This window comes from Takifugu rubripes, chromosome 4, assembly GCF_901000725.2.
Source record: "Takifugu rubripes chromosome 4, fTakRub1.2, whole genome shotgun sequence".
Taxonomy (NCBI): domain Eukaryota; kingdom Metazoa; phylum Chordata; class Actinopteri; order Tetraodontiformes; family Tetraodontidae; genus Takifugu; species Takifugu rubripes.
Genome location: NC_042288.1, coordinates 7,037,476 through 7,052,510, shown reverse-complemented (window position 1 = coordinate 7,052,510; position 15,035 = coordinate 7,037,476). Strand labels below are relative to the sequence as shown.

The following is a 15,035-nucleotide window of genomic DNA, read 5'->3' as shown; positions in this document are numbered from 1 at the left end:
GGGCTGATCTCTCGCTCACACTTTCAGCCTGGTGATAAAAGCCTTTGATCACAACCTTGTAACTCTTTTTAGATTGTGTGTGTGTGTGTGTGTGTGTGTGTGTGTGTCCTTGTATTTGACAAATATTGAGTATCAAAATGCTCATCCTACATGGAAAGTGGGTGCATTTTTTTTAAGTGGGGCCAGTTTTTCTGGTCCCCACAACATCGAAGGACTGTGTGAGGGTTAAGACAGTTTTAAGATTGAGGTTGGAACTGGGTTCAGATTATGGTTGAGGGATGCGTTGGGATGGTTAGCAACTTAGCTTCAGGTTTAGGAGCTGGGTAACTTGTCTTATGTAGAAAAAAGTCCCCACAAAGATAGGAATACAAGTGTTTGTGTGCACCAATACTCATTCCAGGGAAAAATAAAAAATAAAGACAGGATGATTTTCTGGCTACAAAACTGACAAAGAAGCAGACAAGAGGCCAACAAACCAAACCCCAGTTTGAACTTAAGTGTCTTCATGTGCCGCATTAGAATCACGTCGCATATTAAATGGATAACTGCGAATTTAAAATGTTAAAATGAAAAGAAAGTCAAGTGGTGTTTCAGTGCAAATGGTGGGAAAGAAGGAAAAAAAGGTGGGGCTGGAATGGGACAGAGGGTGGCGTTCACAACTGCAAGGTGGAGGGATTCTAAGGGGGCGGGCAGGTAGGATGTTACCATAGTAACAGACTGATTGGCAAAAAATGCAAGCGGTTGTCATTGGTGCACAGAGTGCTAGAGAGAAGAGAGGGGCCCTTAAGTGTCATAAATCTGCTGGGTTGCCAAATTAATACACACACTAACAAGCCAGAGTAGCCCTCACCATCTTTCTTTCTTAAATTTGCACTCCTTTGTTTTTTTGCTCTTATTTCTCTTTAATTCTTTCTTCCTTCTTTCTTTCATTTCCTCTCTCTCTCTCTCTCTCTCTCTCCTTTCTCTGCCTCCCTCTCTCCCTCTCGCCCCAGGGCCAAATAGACTCCCACATGATTCTGGATGTATACAGCCTTGGTGTTGTCACAGTGCTCAGTGTGTAGAAACTAGCTATGGGTCCAATCATTGTGCAACATCATTGTGTGTGTGCGTGTATATGTGTTTGTTCTTTTGTCGGTCCCTGTATATCGTATACAAATTTTAGCATAGGAAATGCATGCATTAGGACATGTGTGGGTGAGTGCATGCGTATGAACATGTCTGCATAACTGTGCATGTATGTGCATGTGTGTGTATGGTAATAGGATTACTGCTGGCACAGGGAGGAGACACAAACTAGTGCAAAATGGAGGAGGTAGCCAGCAGGGTATGGAGCTTAGCTGGGCCTAATTGACTAGATCCAAATTAAATATGCCATCACCAGAGGTGTGACCAATGGATTTGACTTATTCGGTTTACAAAAATAGAGACCATTAACCCTCCACAGAATGCGCGTGCCCATTCGCGCACGCTACTGTGAAAATATGCCGCCCTTGTTTCAGCCCCAAATGTCCACTGCCAGAGGAGGCCGTGGGCCACGCGCCGGTTGGCATTTTCAGGTCTGAAACGCAGGTAGACGCGGCGATAGAGAGGCTCGCGTGAACGAGTCGCACGTCTGTGTTTACGTGTGCGAGTGTGTAAACAAAACGAGAGGACTGGTTCGCCCTGTCCAAGCTGCTTCTTTCCAGCAGCTGCTAGCCTTCCCAGCAGACCTTGCTTTAAACAGCCTCAATTTGCCTGCTGAATCTCGTAATTGGGCCACCAGAGGAATCCTTGGTGAGACGGGCAAAGCACAGAGAGGACGAGTAGATGGTGGAGGGGAAAAAAGAAAGAAAAAAAAACGGAGGCAGGCAGACAGAATGAGGGAGGGGCAGATGAACGAGAGAAGCGTAAAGAAGGAGGGCGGGATGGGTGAGTGGGGGAAGAATTGTAATGGAAATATGTCTGCACTTCCTCACGACAAGTCCTTTCTTCACAGCTTCATTAGCTAGCCGCTGCTAGCTGTTCTTTGCTCATCTTTGTGAAAAAAAAAAACTTTCCTTTTTAGGTCAATTAAACGTCCGTGATGTGTGTTATCCTTTCACCACCAATTAAATTAATAGATTTTCTGGGAGGCAGGCTATCTTATTTGATTAAGAGAGCACAGGTTCATCATCTTCTATAAGCAATTTTCATTAGCGGAGTTAGGTTTTGTTACCACAGGGCTAAATTGAGTGATTATTGTGCCGAGGCTTGATTCAGAAGGCGTGCTTCGCAGTCACACCGCTACGTTATTTAAAACTACAGCCAATTAGTGCTGCTTAGTGAAGAGAGTTGTGCTCTCCACCCAATGATGATTACAGAGCTTATATCCCCTTGTGAAACAATACACCTGTCAGCAGAGATGAAGTCCAGCAAGTGAAGCAGAAGTGAGCCGAGCCTTTGATAGTGCCGAGAATGACTCCCGGCTGACCCTATCGCCCTTTCCCTTCTGCCTCTCCCATGCTTCCCCTCTTCCATGAAATTAGCCAGGAGCGGCCCCAGAAAACTGCAATTTTCCGTTTCAGGACAATAGTTATCACAGTGTGGAAGAATTAATCATGGCACGGAGCATGTGGAATTTCTTCCACCCAAGCCCACTTTCGGTTTCTCCAACATGCCGGCTACAACGCTTGAGTGGATGCAGCCCATAACCCTGCTGCAGCCAGTCTCAGCTGGAGACCCTTTGTCCCGGGATTCACTACTCCAATCATTAAGAATAAATTTGTTAACCTTCTGTTGTGGGGTCAAGATCGCTTCCCTCGGTCCCCACTGCCCCCACTCTCAACTTCTCTTTCTGGTGGATGAACTTTTACTATTAACGAACATTGGATAAAGCAGGTCCCAATGGGGATTTTGTGGCCCCTGTATTGTCCACGTGAATGTGTGTCCCTGTTGATTTAGTCCCTTTGGAATCCCGTTCAGAGTCTACAAAGGAAGCCTGCGGCTCAATGTATTGATTGGCTTATTAAGTGAAAAAACCTTATTAGCGGCATGGAATTTTTCAAGCACACATCGCCGTCATTACCTGCTTGATGTGGATTTGCTTCATTTGTCAGGACGCTCGTCCTGCTCGACGTTTTCAGGCCCATGTACGGCACATTAACTGTTTTGATTTCAGAATAATTACCGTTGAATTAGCATCTCTGGCAATTTTTCAGCAAAACAAATTGACTATGATTGTTCGGGGGCCGACCGTGTCACTTTTCCACAATCTAAGCTAGCATCGATAATGATATGTATCCCACAAGTTATGTCCCACAATAGTAAGGTCACAGGTTTGGCACAATTAGGTCCAGAAGAAAAGATGGATGCATCCCTGACCACCTCACAGGTTGAAAGGAAGCTAATTGAAGCTTACATAACACTTCCCCCCGTTTCTTCAGGAGCCCAGGTGAAAACTGATGGATGACGGGAATGACAAACAAGGGTCCTTTGCATTCCCCTCCTCTGTTGTCTCCTTTGTCTTTCCCACCCTGCTGCCTTTTGTGTCATCCATCGTGGCCCTTTTATGTGCAGGATGATCGCGTGGACGGGCCCTGGGCGCTCTCAGGTGACGGCTGGCTGGGAGTCTCACCTCTCCTCTTTGCTTCTGACAACAATGGCGGCAGAATGCGAGCGGTGGCTCTCCATCAGCAGTGATGGATGGCGGTTATTGTCAGCCTTAAAAAGACGAATCTAGGGAGAGCGCGAGGATGGACTTCTTTACTGCGTTTTTCTTTGTGTGTGGAGATTTGATGCAGCAGGTGTCCGGTATAGATGATACGCTTGATATGTAGTTTGGGAGGAAATGCGGAATTGCAATGTGATTATTGGCTTAGGGATTAAACGGGTCACGGCGTGGCGGCGCTAACCAAAAGGCTGACTCGGTCAAAGCATAAACCTAAGGCTAATTTCAAATTTTCTTGTTGTCCAGTTAAACAGATTATCCAGGAAACGTTAAGTAGTGGACCTCTGTATCACTTCAAGTCGATCGTGTGTGTTTGGTCTCTAAGTCCTCTCCTACTGTTTAAGTAGCATTACTGGGGGTGTAGGATTAACTCACTAAACCCTCCAATGCGCTCTCATACACCCGCAGTCTCGGTGAAGGGCAGTCTTGGGTCTGTATCTTGACCCAGATTAGCGCCGAGCTGCATTCACAGCAGCAGCCGCCTACTGTACAGGGCCGGGAGACTCTGTGCACTGTTGTCAACCGCTAACACCACCTTTGCTTCGCCATTTAACTTTGTTCGCACTGTAAAATGATAAAGTTGCCGTTTCAGATCAAACGCCCAATTTGTTTACACGTGTTGATCTCCTCTTTCCTCAGAACTGCAGGACAAACCGGGGGATCACCTGCCTCTCAGATGACTCCGGAGCACAGCTACGGGACTTTAACGCAACCACCACCGACAGCTAACCCCCTCGGACCACTACCCAGACCCAGCAGCATTTTCCTCGGCTGGAACAGGGAAACCTCCCGTGACTGCCAACAAATCCTGGCCACAAGATTGAACTCGGTTCAATCCAGTTAGGCCCCAGTCCTGACAGACGCTCGCTTCTTCTCCGGCGGGCGCTAGACTCTGCCACCGCCCGCCGGCGTTCAAACGGATTCCTCTGATGAAAGTGATTGCGATTGTGAGTGTGGATGACACAAAAGACGCTCTGTGTCCTTGGACTTCACTGTACCTTTGGCGAAGGCAGCACCTGTGATATATTGTAGACTCAAAGACAAGAGACTTCCTGTGAGGAGCACTCGGCTCTTTGGAGCGAAGGAAACGGACCAAGGAGAATGTCTGTATCTGTCAGGATGCTAACCGAGCAACATAGGTGCCCTTTAAAACATATAGCGAATTGAAAGGTGGAAGGAGGGAAAGTCTGGGAAGAGAAAATAAAAGTATATCAGCCCCTAGTTTGGGAGGCGAGCGGAGAAATATACTGTATACTGTTGTAAAATTATGCTGGACTCTCACAAGAACTGGGAATTTAAGTATTGTAAATGCTATTGTATTGTTCTGCATATTATGTTGTTTCTAATAGATTTTTTAAAAAGGATGTGAACTTTCTTCCTGTTTTTTTTCTGATTTCTTTCCACACTATGTGTGTGCCATTTCTCTATCAAATTTGACCCTCTGCCCCCCCCCTCCTCCATTGAATCACGATGCATTTTTTTAAAAAGAGAAAAACCAGAATAAATGGACAATTCGATCATTTGAGCATGATGTTAATTTGAATCTCTTTTCTTCAACAAACGCACTCACAGCCGAACCCACGCACGGGCCGGGTGGAAGCTAATTTCCTTTACCATCCACATGTTTGCACGTTTTATGTCCATTTCCTCTTTGATTAATCGTCAGATCGGTTCTTAATTCGTGACTTGCAGAAAAGTTTTGTTGCTAAAACTGTAACATCATCTGGAGTCATAAAAGACTTTATGGCTAACCTTAACATAATGGCCTCCTTTTAAATGCGCAAGATTTTTAATCAATTTGTCTTTTTTTAATTTTCCATTTTGTACTCTGTTCCCGAGAGGACAAGCAGAGGTCTGCTCACATCGCGGCAGAAGAGCAAACAAGACACAGAGCTGTGGTTGTTCAAAAACAATGAAAAAAATCTCCCACTGGATGGGGATCCACCAGCCGACGTCCTACAAATACGCCGTTTCCTGTTTTTCTCCACGGGTGTGTGTGATGGAGGCGCTCTGAAGATCTATTCCAGTGTCCCGTTGATGTGTTTTGTGTCACAAGGCCGAGCACTCGCAGAGCCAATGGATTCTCCTCAGTACAGTGTTGAATGTGGCCTGACAGCAGAAAGAGGCTGCCTGGATGGGAAAACACCATCTACACAGGTTCATTCACTCTGATTTGAACAGATGATGTCATGCTGATCAACAGACAGGAGAGAATGTAAAAGATGCGTGCGCGTGCGCGTGTGTGTCTGCACATGTGGGGTATCAATGCGTTCCATTATCCATTGCTTCAAACATGTATTACGCACATATTTTACTTCATTTGAAGGCGAGTTATGTTCCATATGCTTTTACTTTGAAGGGTTTATATGTACGTCTGTGCTGTAAATAAATACTTTTTGTTCAAATAACCCCATTAATAACTAGTCTCACCATATCTTCTCCACGCAGACGCGGTTTATGACAACCAAAAAGCATCTGACGAGCTGAATTATGTACCACCGTGTTTTCACGTCGCGTAATGGCCACTGAAAAAAGCACAAGTCCATTTATTCTTAAAGAAACACGCACTTACAGCAGCCGCTCCTCTCATTGCTGTGGATAATGTGCAGCTAATTCATGCGTTCTGCTGTAATTTTCTCTCACGTGGAGAGGAGGAGGCGAGGGGAGAGAAAGCGAATTATCCTTCATTTAGCATTAAAATTCATTTAAGTAAAATTGCTACAAACATGTAAATGGGAAGATTAGTTCTCCCTCACGCCTTGTTGCCCGCAGTCAAAGGGCTCCGCTGCGCGCCGCAGCCGACGGAGAGCTCCGACTCGGGCTCCACTTCAGGAGACAGAGGAGACGCCAGAGGAGAACTTTCACGTAACTGATATATTTCAGGCAGCAGCCTCGTATCTCAAAGCCAATATCTTCTTCTTTTTTCACGTCAAGCAGTGAACAAGAGAGGCTCTGTTTGGTCCGCGCGTAAATCAATACACTCCCCGTGTATCTCTCCGCTGCGTAACTATTGTGTTTTACTACCTTTACCCGAAATGAATGCTAATTACACCAAAACGGAGAAAAAAACTTGCTCTTAAAAAAAGCAAAAAACAAAAAAAAGGCGACGTTTTAATTGCTTCGCCTCTTCACCGTAGCTGGAAAATCCGAGGCTGTGAAATGTGAATTCCTGAGCCCGTGGCCGCTGGGAGCTCTGGAGACAGGAGGAGAAAGCCCATGCTTGACTGCCCTCTTTAGGGAGGCCGGGTAACTGTCCGCGGCGGGGCCAGTGTGAGCGCACGGTTCCCGGCTGTCCTTTCTCAGCCCGGCCGGACGCAAACACCAGAGGCGCCCGCAACATTAAACTCGCTGCAGGATCGATGGTTTGATATAAAAAAAAAAGATCACTTCAAAACACGAACAAGTTTGAATTTGGGGGGACAAAATCGAATGTGAAATAAATGTGAGACCATATTAAAAATGAAGTAACGCCGCAACGGAAAGCTTTTGTTTAATCAAACTGTTTGAATGAATCTTCTTCCATTAGTTAATAACCAATCGTGACTAAATGTTCTATCCACGTAGATATGTGCGGAATGAAACTCTTTTGTGATTGTGTGTTACGATAATTGTGTCACAACTGACCTACATTTGTGCAGAGAAGAAATCCAACATGCGTGTTTGACCCGCGTCTGAGTTTCACGCGTGTTTCCTCTGCGGGAGAAACTCCGTTGAGTTTGAATTGTGTTTTGTGTTGATTGTGAAGTGGAGAAGACAAAAAACATAGTTTGAAAGTAGCTTAGTAGCACGCACACACACACACACACACACACACACACGCACACACACACACACACACACACACACACACACACACACACACACACACACACGCTGACCGCGGAGTGAACTGTCAGTGTAATGAATGGAGCAGAAATGTGTTCCAGAGCCGCGGAGGTGCCCGAACAGGCCTGTCTTCCTTCCACAACAACGCAGATATTTATGCGCCTGTTTGGTTGAAAAGGGGAACTCTGGAAACTGAGGCTCCTGATCTCTGCCTCACCGCGAGTCCCAGCTAATCATGGCGTGAATAATGTGCGTAGCCTGATTAATTTAAATGAGTGTCTGTTGGTTAATCACCGGCGCAATCTGTAGGAATTGATGTCGAAACTGGTTTCGTTTGTTTTGCCTGAAAAGTTTTTAATTCCAGTTTGCAATTCCCGTTGTGCATTTTAGGAAATTATTGACATATATTCTGACTCATTTTTCACGTTTAATGTCGTAAACATTCGAGGTGAATTTATTCTTCCTATTTTAAGAAATGAAAGGAAATGTATTTCGTTTGTTTGGCCACAATAACGCGCGTAAATCTACGTCATCACGAATGGCAACATTTCTTTATTATTCTCCAGACAATCAAAGTTAAATTCTCGACATTTATGCCCAGGCAACGCGAGTCTATTTTTTTTTTTTTTAAATCAACGCGGACATAAACATTCTCAAAGTCCCGGAAGAAAAAAAACGGCGCGACAGCTGGTTTCAAAACAACGGGAGAAAACTTTGAGAGAGGGGGAGAAAAAAAATCTGTTTGTTGGTCAGAGAGAGAGAAAAGGGAGAAGAGAGGAGGACTGTTGCGCGGGGGCCATTTTGGATTTCATCTGTCTCCTTGGCGACGGGCCCCCGGCCCTCAAAAGCCCCTTGGGCGCACGAATTGTTCGAGAGGAGCCCGCTATTTTCTGCAGCATCATTTATCACTGTCACCACATAATGATTCCCCTCGCAGCTCCTTATTGATGTTTGTAATTGCATTATCTCATAAGGGGGGATGATCAATGGAGCCGAGAGGAGCATCGCGGGGTCAGGAGATGTCGCATCGCTGTTTGTCCATTTAATGCAGCCAGGCTCTCATTATCTGGAGCCTATCTGCGTCCCGGCTAAGTAACGTTCGGTCTGTTTCCCTCTGAGCTTCCACAGAGAAGAGCGAGGAGAAAAAGAGAAGAGGGGCGGCTCGTTTCATTTGTTTAACCCCGAGTCGCTGCAGATAAAAAACAGAAATGCAAAAGAGAGAGAAAGTGAAAGTAGAGCCATTTGTCTTATTAGTTCCATTACAGATGATGGATTAAGGCGCGCAGCTTTAGACTGTTGGGACAAAAATGCCACGTTTCCTATTTCCAATCGGCTACATGTCTGTGACGCGACATTAAGTCAAAACTTCAACATTGTACATGATAGTTTGTTAAATTCTATACTAAACCGCCCGTGCTTGTTGGAAAGGTAGTGGTATAAAGTATACACTTAATTTTTTTTTGACGTTTTTTTCCCATTGACTTAAAATGAACACGTGACACAAATGTAATGTTTTAATAAAATGGAAGCGGATCCTGCGTAAAGTCCTGCAACACTGTCAAACGACCGCAAAAGCCGTGCGTCATGACGCACACGGCGGCCTGTCAGCGGGTATGTCTGGGCCATTTCGGACATGCGCGCCAGTGTGTGCCAGGCAGTGGGGGAACCTGGCTCCGAGACATTCAGGCGGTTAACAGGTAGTCTAAACACTCGGGCTTTGGAGAAATTACGCACAGCTCGATCACAGGAAATGTTTCATCCCGGGATGATCTGGGGGCGCATGGTTCATTCCTGCACTTCCCAACTCACGACCAAGAACACACGATGCTTAGAATAACACAGCTTTTAGCCTCAGTGTTTTTCCAGGTAGCTGCTCCCGCTGCGCGGAGGGAGTCGCCACTGGCAACGCACCGTTCCCCGCGAAGAGAAGCAAACCGCGGCTGGCTCATAAGCAGGGATGTTCCTGTCATCACCTTCGGTTCTCTCCACCTTTGGAAGGTCACCTTGCCAGCTCCAGAGAAAGTGGTAGAGCCAACCGGAGGTGGGGGTGGGGGTTCCTCGCTCACCTGGCCATGCGCTTCAACAGAAATACCCCTTCCTCCTCACAGTCTTTACCTGATCAGACAGAGGCTCGGGCAAAGGAAATAATCTCAGAGACTATATTATTATTATTATTATTAATATTATTATTATTATTATTATTATTATTATTATTATTAGATGTCCTACGGGTGTCCCTGGCCGGTCCTTTCCCGTGTTTTAGCATAGTTTTCATCCGGACCCAAAGTGCCGCCTTCACTTTCTGCCGCACAATCGCGCCATTGAGACTTTTTTTTTTTTTTTTTTTGCCTGCTTGGCCTCCGAAAGTAAACAGAGAGGTAGCGTGTCGAGACAGGACAGAGCAGCTGAATTCCAGCCACAACACAATACTGATAAAGTGCTGGCCCAGAGCCACGTCCTTCATTAGTTTATTTATATGCTGAGGCTGCTTCACCGGTCAGCCCGTCCAATCTACGCCCTAATCTCCCAGTGTGTTCTGATTGATGACGCTGGGGATTTGGGACAGTTTCTACATTTTCTTACAATAAAGTGATAAAAGCTAAATAAAAATATCTTCTTGTAATATATTAGAACAGTTCGAGCCAGAGCAAAGAAGAAATAGTCGACATTTTCCAAAGTTCTACCTCAGTTCCAGCTGCCAGAGGCCGTTGATCACATGCACATTCCAGAAGAAGCTGTTCTTCATGCACAATAATCATTTATCCTGATATGTGAGTAACAGTTTTCATTGACAGAAAAGCAGGATCGGAGTCTGCATCTACGGAGACAGAAATAGTGAGCCGCCTCTTCCACACTTGTGCGTGGAAGCGATGGGCGCGGGGCTGTGAACGTGCTGCACCCTCTCACATATTCATCAGCTCCACATCAAGAAAAATGTCAGCTCCACGCGCTCTCACCCTGTCAGCCGAGGTTTTTCACCCTCCAACTGTGACAATGTGTGTCTTCATCTCTGCTGTTGTTCTGCCTGCATGTGGGTGTTTGTGCGGGTGTGTGTGTGTGTGAGAGAGAGAGAGAGAGAGAGAGAGAGAGAGAGGACTTGGGAACTGAGCTCTGACCTGCTCTGTTGTATAATTTAAGTCGATAGTTTGCCTTTTACGTAAGCAGGCCATTTTCCCTGTCTGTCCCCTGTGATTCTGCTTCTTCTTTTTTACACTTTCCTTTAATTAAGTAAAGCTTTGATTACTGCAGGACCAACTTCAGACTATTCTGCTCCAGCTGTGGAGACACCAGTTGCACTCTGAATATAGAATCATCGTTTCTCCGAGGTGATTTATTTTAATCCAATCATTCTTTCACATGTTCTCCCGTTTTAGTTTGTTTTAATGTTGCTTAATTGAGGATGTTTGAATGTTTTTGTGTTGTTTTTTTCAAATGAATTTAGCTGTGTGCCACAGTTCATATTAGCTTTCAGACATTATACAGTACATTTCAATCAGTACAAGTACACGCTTTTTCCGGTGCTATGTTGGACTTTGTCTTCTATTTTAGTAAACTGCAACTTGCGACTCTTACCTTTGCAAAACATTAAGAAAGTTCCATAAATACAACAACGCGCAGCTTCGACGGGGTCTGTGAGGCGTTCACTGTCAGTCGGGGTTATCTGCTCTGTTTTTCACTGGGAATCAGTGTCATCTCTGCAAGCTTGACTCACAGGCACAGAAAATGCGGCGTGTTTTGAATTTTTTTTTTCTTCACGCCAATTTCCCCCGATGTTTTCTCTAAACCCGGGGATCTGATCGCATAATTGACTAAGTAAATCCTTGTCAAGGCAGAGGGAGCCGAGGCGGGGGGGACCTCAACGTGCGTGTTGCTACAGGCCGATGCTGTGGAGTGTAACGCTCAGAGCTGCACAATTTATGGACCATGGACAGTTTATAAGAAGCAATGTAGTCTATCAGAACGGGGAACGGAGGACGGGTGGGAGTCATTTCAAAGCAGGAAGCTGAGTTTTAGAATAATATGTGCTATGATGAAGATGTTTCCCCCGTGACGTAAAATGGCGGGGAGTACCAACGGCCACTGATATTCCAACCAAAAAAGGAGAGGCTGAGATAGCTGTCATAATTACAGCGTTTTCTCATCTGCCTCCTGTGGAATGTTCACACTTTTATCCATCAGGTCAGTTTTAAACACAGTTTAAAACCTCCAGGAGCGTTTGAAACAGTGCAAACTTCTGAAAGAATAAGGAAGAAATCTATTCTGACTAGGATTTCTTCCATGCGTGAACCTATATTGCATCACTTTACAAGGTTGTTTTTCTTTTTTATTGCAAATGTTTGTTCTCAAACTATACAGACTTTTCCCAATCTTCTAACGGTAAAAACTTGGGCTCTCTTTGACCTCAATAGGCTATAGGTGTATTTCTTAACATGTTATATATCATTTATAATACACGCTCTGACATGTTAGCAGAAACCAGACTTTATATTTGTTAAACCCAATAAAACTTCTCACAGTAACACACATCTTCCCTGGAAAAGAAGTGACCCGGTTTTATTGTCCTCCCATGATGTTTATTTCTGCCGTGTGACCTCTCAAACGCTCGGACGTGACTTCCCTTAAAGCAACAACGTTACTGCAGAGGTAAACAGGAGGGACAGCGACGCAAAAGCTCAGAAATGATGGAAGGATGAAACAAACCTCCCTCACATGCCTGACATCTGTCGAGGCGGCGGTGTCACAGGGAAGGCTTGTTATGCAAATGGCTAACGCAGCCCCCTGAGACGCAGCCTGACATCCAGGAAGACGCCATCGCTCCCTCAGCTGGGCAGCCTGCTGTTGCTCCCTCCTGGAGCAGGGAATCCACTGCTCGCTTTTCAGTCAGGTCAGTTTGCCCGCCGGTTTATACTCTGAGTTCTATGTTTTCTTGACCGCAGAGATATCAAACACGAATCTGATGAGAGGCTGGAGAGAGTGCGGGCCCAGGGACATGCTGCACAAACACGTAGACACACATGCTGCTAAGCTACAAAGCACCGACACAGGCGAGCCCAGCGGCCAACACGGCCTCAGCAGGTCAGCAGGTTTCATGTGAAAAGCTTTTAGCAGCGCAGGAGCGGCTGAAGACGTGGCTATTGTTGGTCTCTGTGATGGATGAAGGAGCTATGTTAGTGTTAGCGCTGACTGAAACGCAGCTGAATTTATTAGGCTCCAGATAAGCAAGGTCACAACCTCCAGATGGAATCCCAGGAAACCAAACACAGTCACCGAGTACACACAAGAGAGAAGGCACCATGCTAGCGAGCACGGGCGAGTTGAAAACATTACAATTGAGGAGCTATTTACAGTCAATGTAGGTCAAATTTAGCTTTACCACTCAAACCCTCTTTGCATCATTAAAAAAGAAAACATTCACATATGATAATCATCTGAGCTTATATGGCGACTCCAAAAATATGCGAGCAAATATTGAAATGTCGAGCAAAAGTGAGTGGCCTCGTCAGATGGTTGTGAAAATCATGTGGGGGTTGTCAACACCCTGTTTGCTCCATGATTAAAGATTTAATCTCAATAAAGTGTTTAGTACCTGTTGGCGTTTAGTACCTGGGTCCTTGTGGTTTTATTAACACTGACTCGTCTGACGTGAACTCACGGGACGAGTATGAAACTGTTGCATCCAACCATCAAATTGCTCCAGTGTGCTGAGAGCAGAGAGGAATCAGAACTGAACTCGTATTCATGAGTGCAGAGCGCCGTGTTCCATAAGCTCGAACAGTTGGAGGATGTGATCATTGAAATGTGAATTTAGCAATTATGAATTTTACAGCAGCACCGGTTTAACCTCAGTGACAATAAAGTGACATTAAAGTGTTTAGCATGCATGTCTGCACACTCCTGTGTATCTATGCATTTGTCTTTCATCGTCCTCTTTGACCCCGAGAATGCGGCGAAGGATCCGGCCTTGGCGTCCCTCCGTGATGGCAGCGAGCCTGTTAGCGGCGGCCGTGAGTTGTGGCCCGGTGTTAAACCGCGCCTCAGCCACCGTCAATGTTTACGTCCCCCGATCAAAACGCAATGTGTTTATGTTATAGGGCATTATGGACACGGCGGCCCTCTGAGAGTCCGAGATGAAGGTTTTACGGTCGGACGAACATCTGAGACGAATGAAGTATCAGAGATGAAAGGTTGAAAAGGGAGGCTGGTTTTATTTTTGTGTTTTTGTGTTTGACCATCTAGACACGACATTCAGTTGTGTGTGTGTGTATGTGTGGGTGTGTGTGTATCTCTCCTCTTCAGAGAACTTTAACTGTGCAGATGCAGAAAATCCCCCAATCAGTATAATATTCCACTCTGTGTTAGCTCTGAACTGCGCTGACGTTTCCACGCGCATCGAGCGTCCCATCACATGCTAGCATTTCTGAACGTTGGCGTTGTGTTTAAATGCCCTCAGACAACTCGAGCTGTTGCTGGAATCCAATGAATCCGCCCCGAGCTTTTGTGTGTTAACACAGATTAGCCGAACAGATTAGTCATCTGCGTCCCGTCCGAGCTTTAAACACTGGTCTTTGTGAGCCGTGGGGACGTGTGGAAGCTGTTTTGTTCTCGGCTCCACTTGTGAACGCAAAGCAAACAAGCTTAATCCTCCTGGATACAGGGACTTGACACCAATTTGTCCCTGTAGGGGAGGGGCCGCTGGGCCTGGCACACCAGACCACAACTCATCTCCGTGGTTGTGGGAAAGGTGTTCTTGTCCTCAGTGGTGTCTGTGCACGTGGTGAAGATTTCCTCCAATCAGCAACAGCGGACAAATCCATTCCGGTTGGCGAGGTCCGGCCCGGCTCTTTCTCTGCCCGCTGAATCGCCTTGTGATAATCTGTTGTGGTCATTGCCATGGCGACGGCGGCATTTGCACTTCTTCTGCTTACGCAGAATTCATTAATAGCCGAGCACTTGTCTGAGAATAAAACGCAATCGGGCTGTGAGTAATCTGCCTGTCGACACATTAAAGCGCGCCTGCCTCAGCGCGCACGAGAAAGCCCCCAGAACCGCTTCGGTTCCAAATCAGCTCTCATTATTTCCTCCAGCTGTTTTCTCAGATTCTCACCACTTGAGACATTTAGCAGCCATTTACAAACAAGTTTTGGAAAACATCTGGAGGCTTAGCTCATGTCGTTGTGACGCTTAACGTCTACGATGAAAGGGGATGAAACGCGGGATTAGAGGATCCTTCTGTTACATGCATTCCATTTCACAATGACCTACCACCGCTATCTGGACTTGGTTTGTCAGTGGGAATGGCTCAAACTGGTATTCAGAACTACAAAGATGGCTCCAGTGGAGGTCTCCTGCGGCTCCAGCTGGATCAGCTGCCAGACTCGTACAGCGAGGGCCACACCTACACACAACAGTCCTCTCCTACCTGATGGGAAGTACACTGGGAAGAACATCTGGCTAATCTGTGTGTCTGTGCGTTAATCTGTGTGTAAAGTGATATGTGTGATTCTTGAATGTCAGATCAATAATA

General features: G+C 45.9%; 1 protein-coding gene across 1 annotated transcript in view; it reads left to right on the top strand.

Annotated features, from left to right (window-relative positions):
- Nucleotides 1-6,093, top strand: part of LOC101073206 (homeobox protein Meis1) — a 61,898-nt gene extending 55,805 nt beyond the window's left edge. The window contains exon 13 of the mRNA XM_011603091.2: nucleotides 4,325-6,093. The gene's annotated coding sequence lies outside the window, so the exon portion shown is untranslated. The remainder of the gene's footprint in view (nucleotides 1-4,324) is intronic.
- Nucleotides 6,094-15,035: the final 8,942 nt, after the last annotated feature.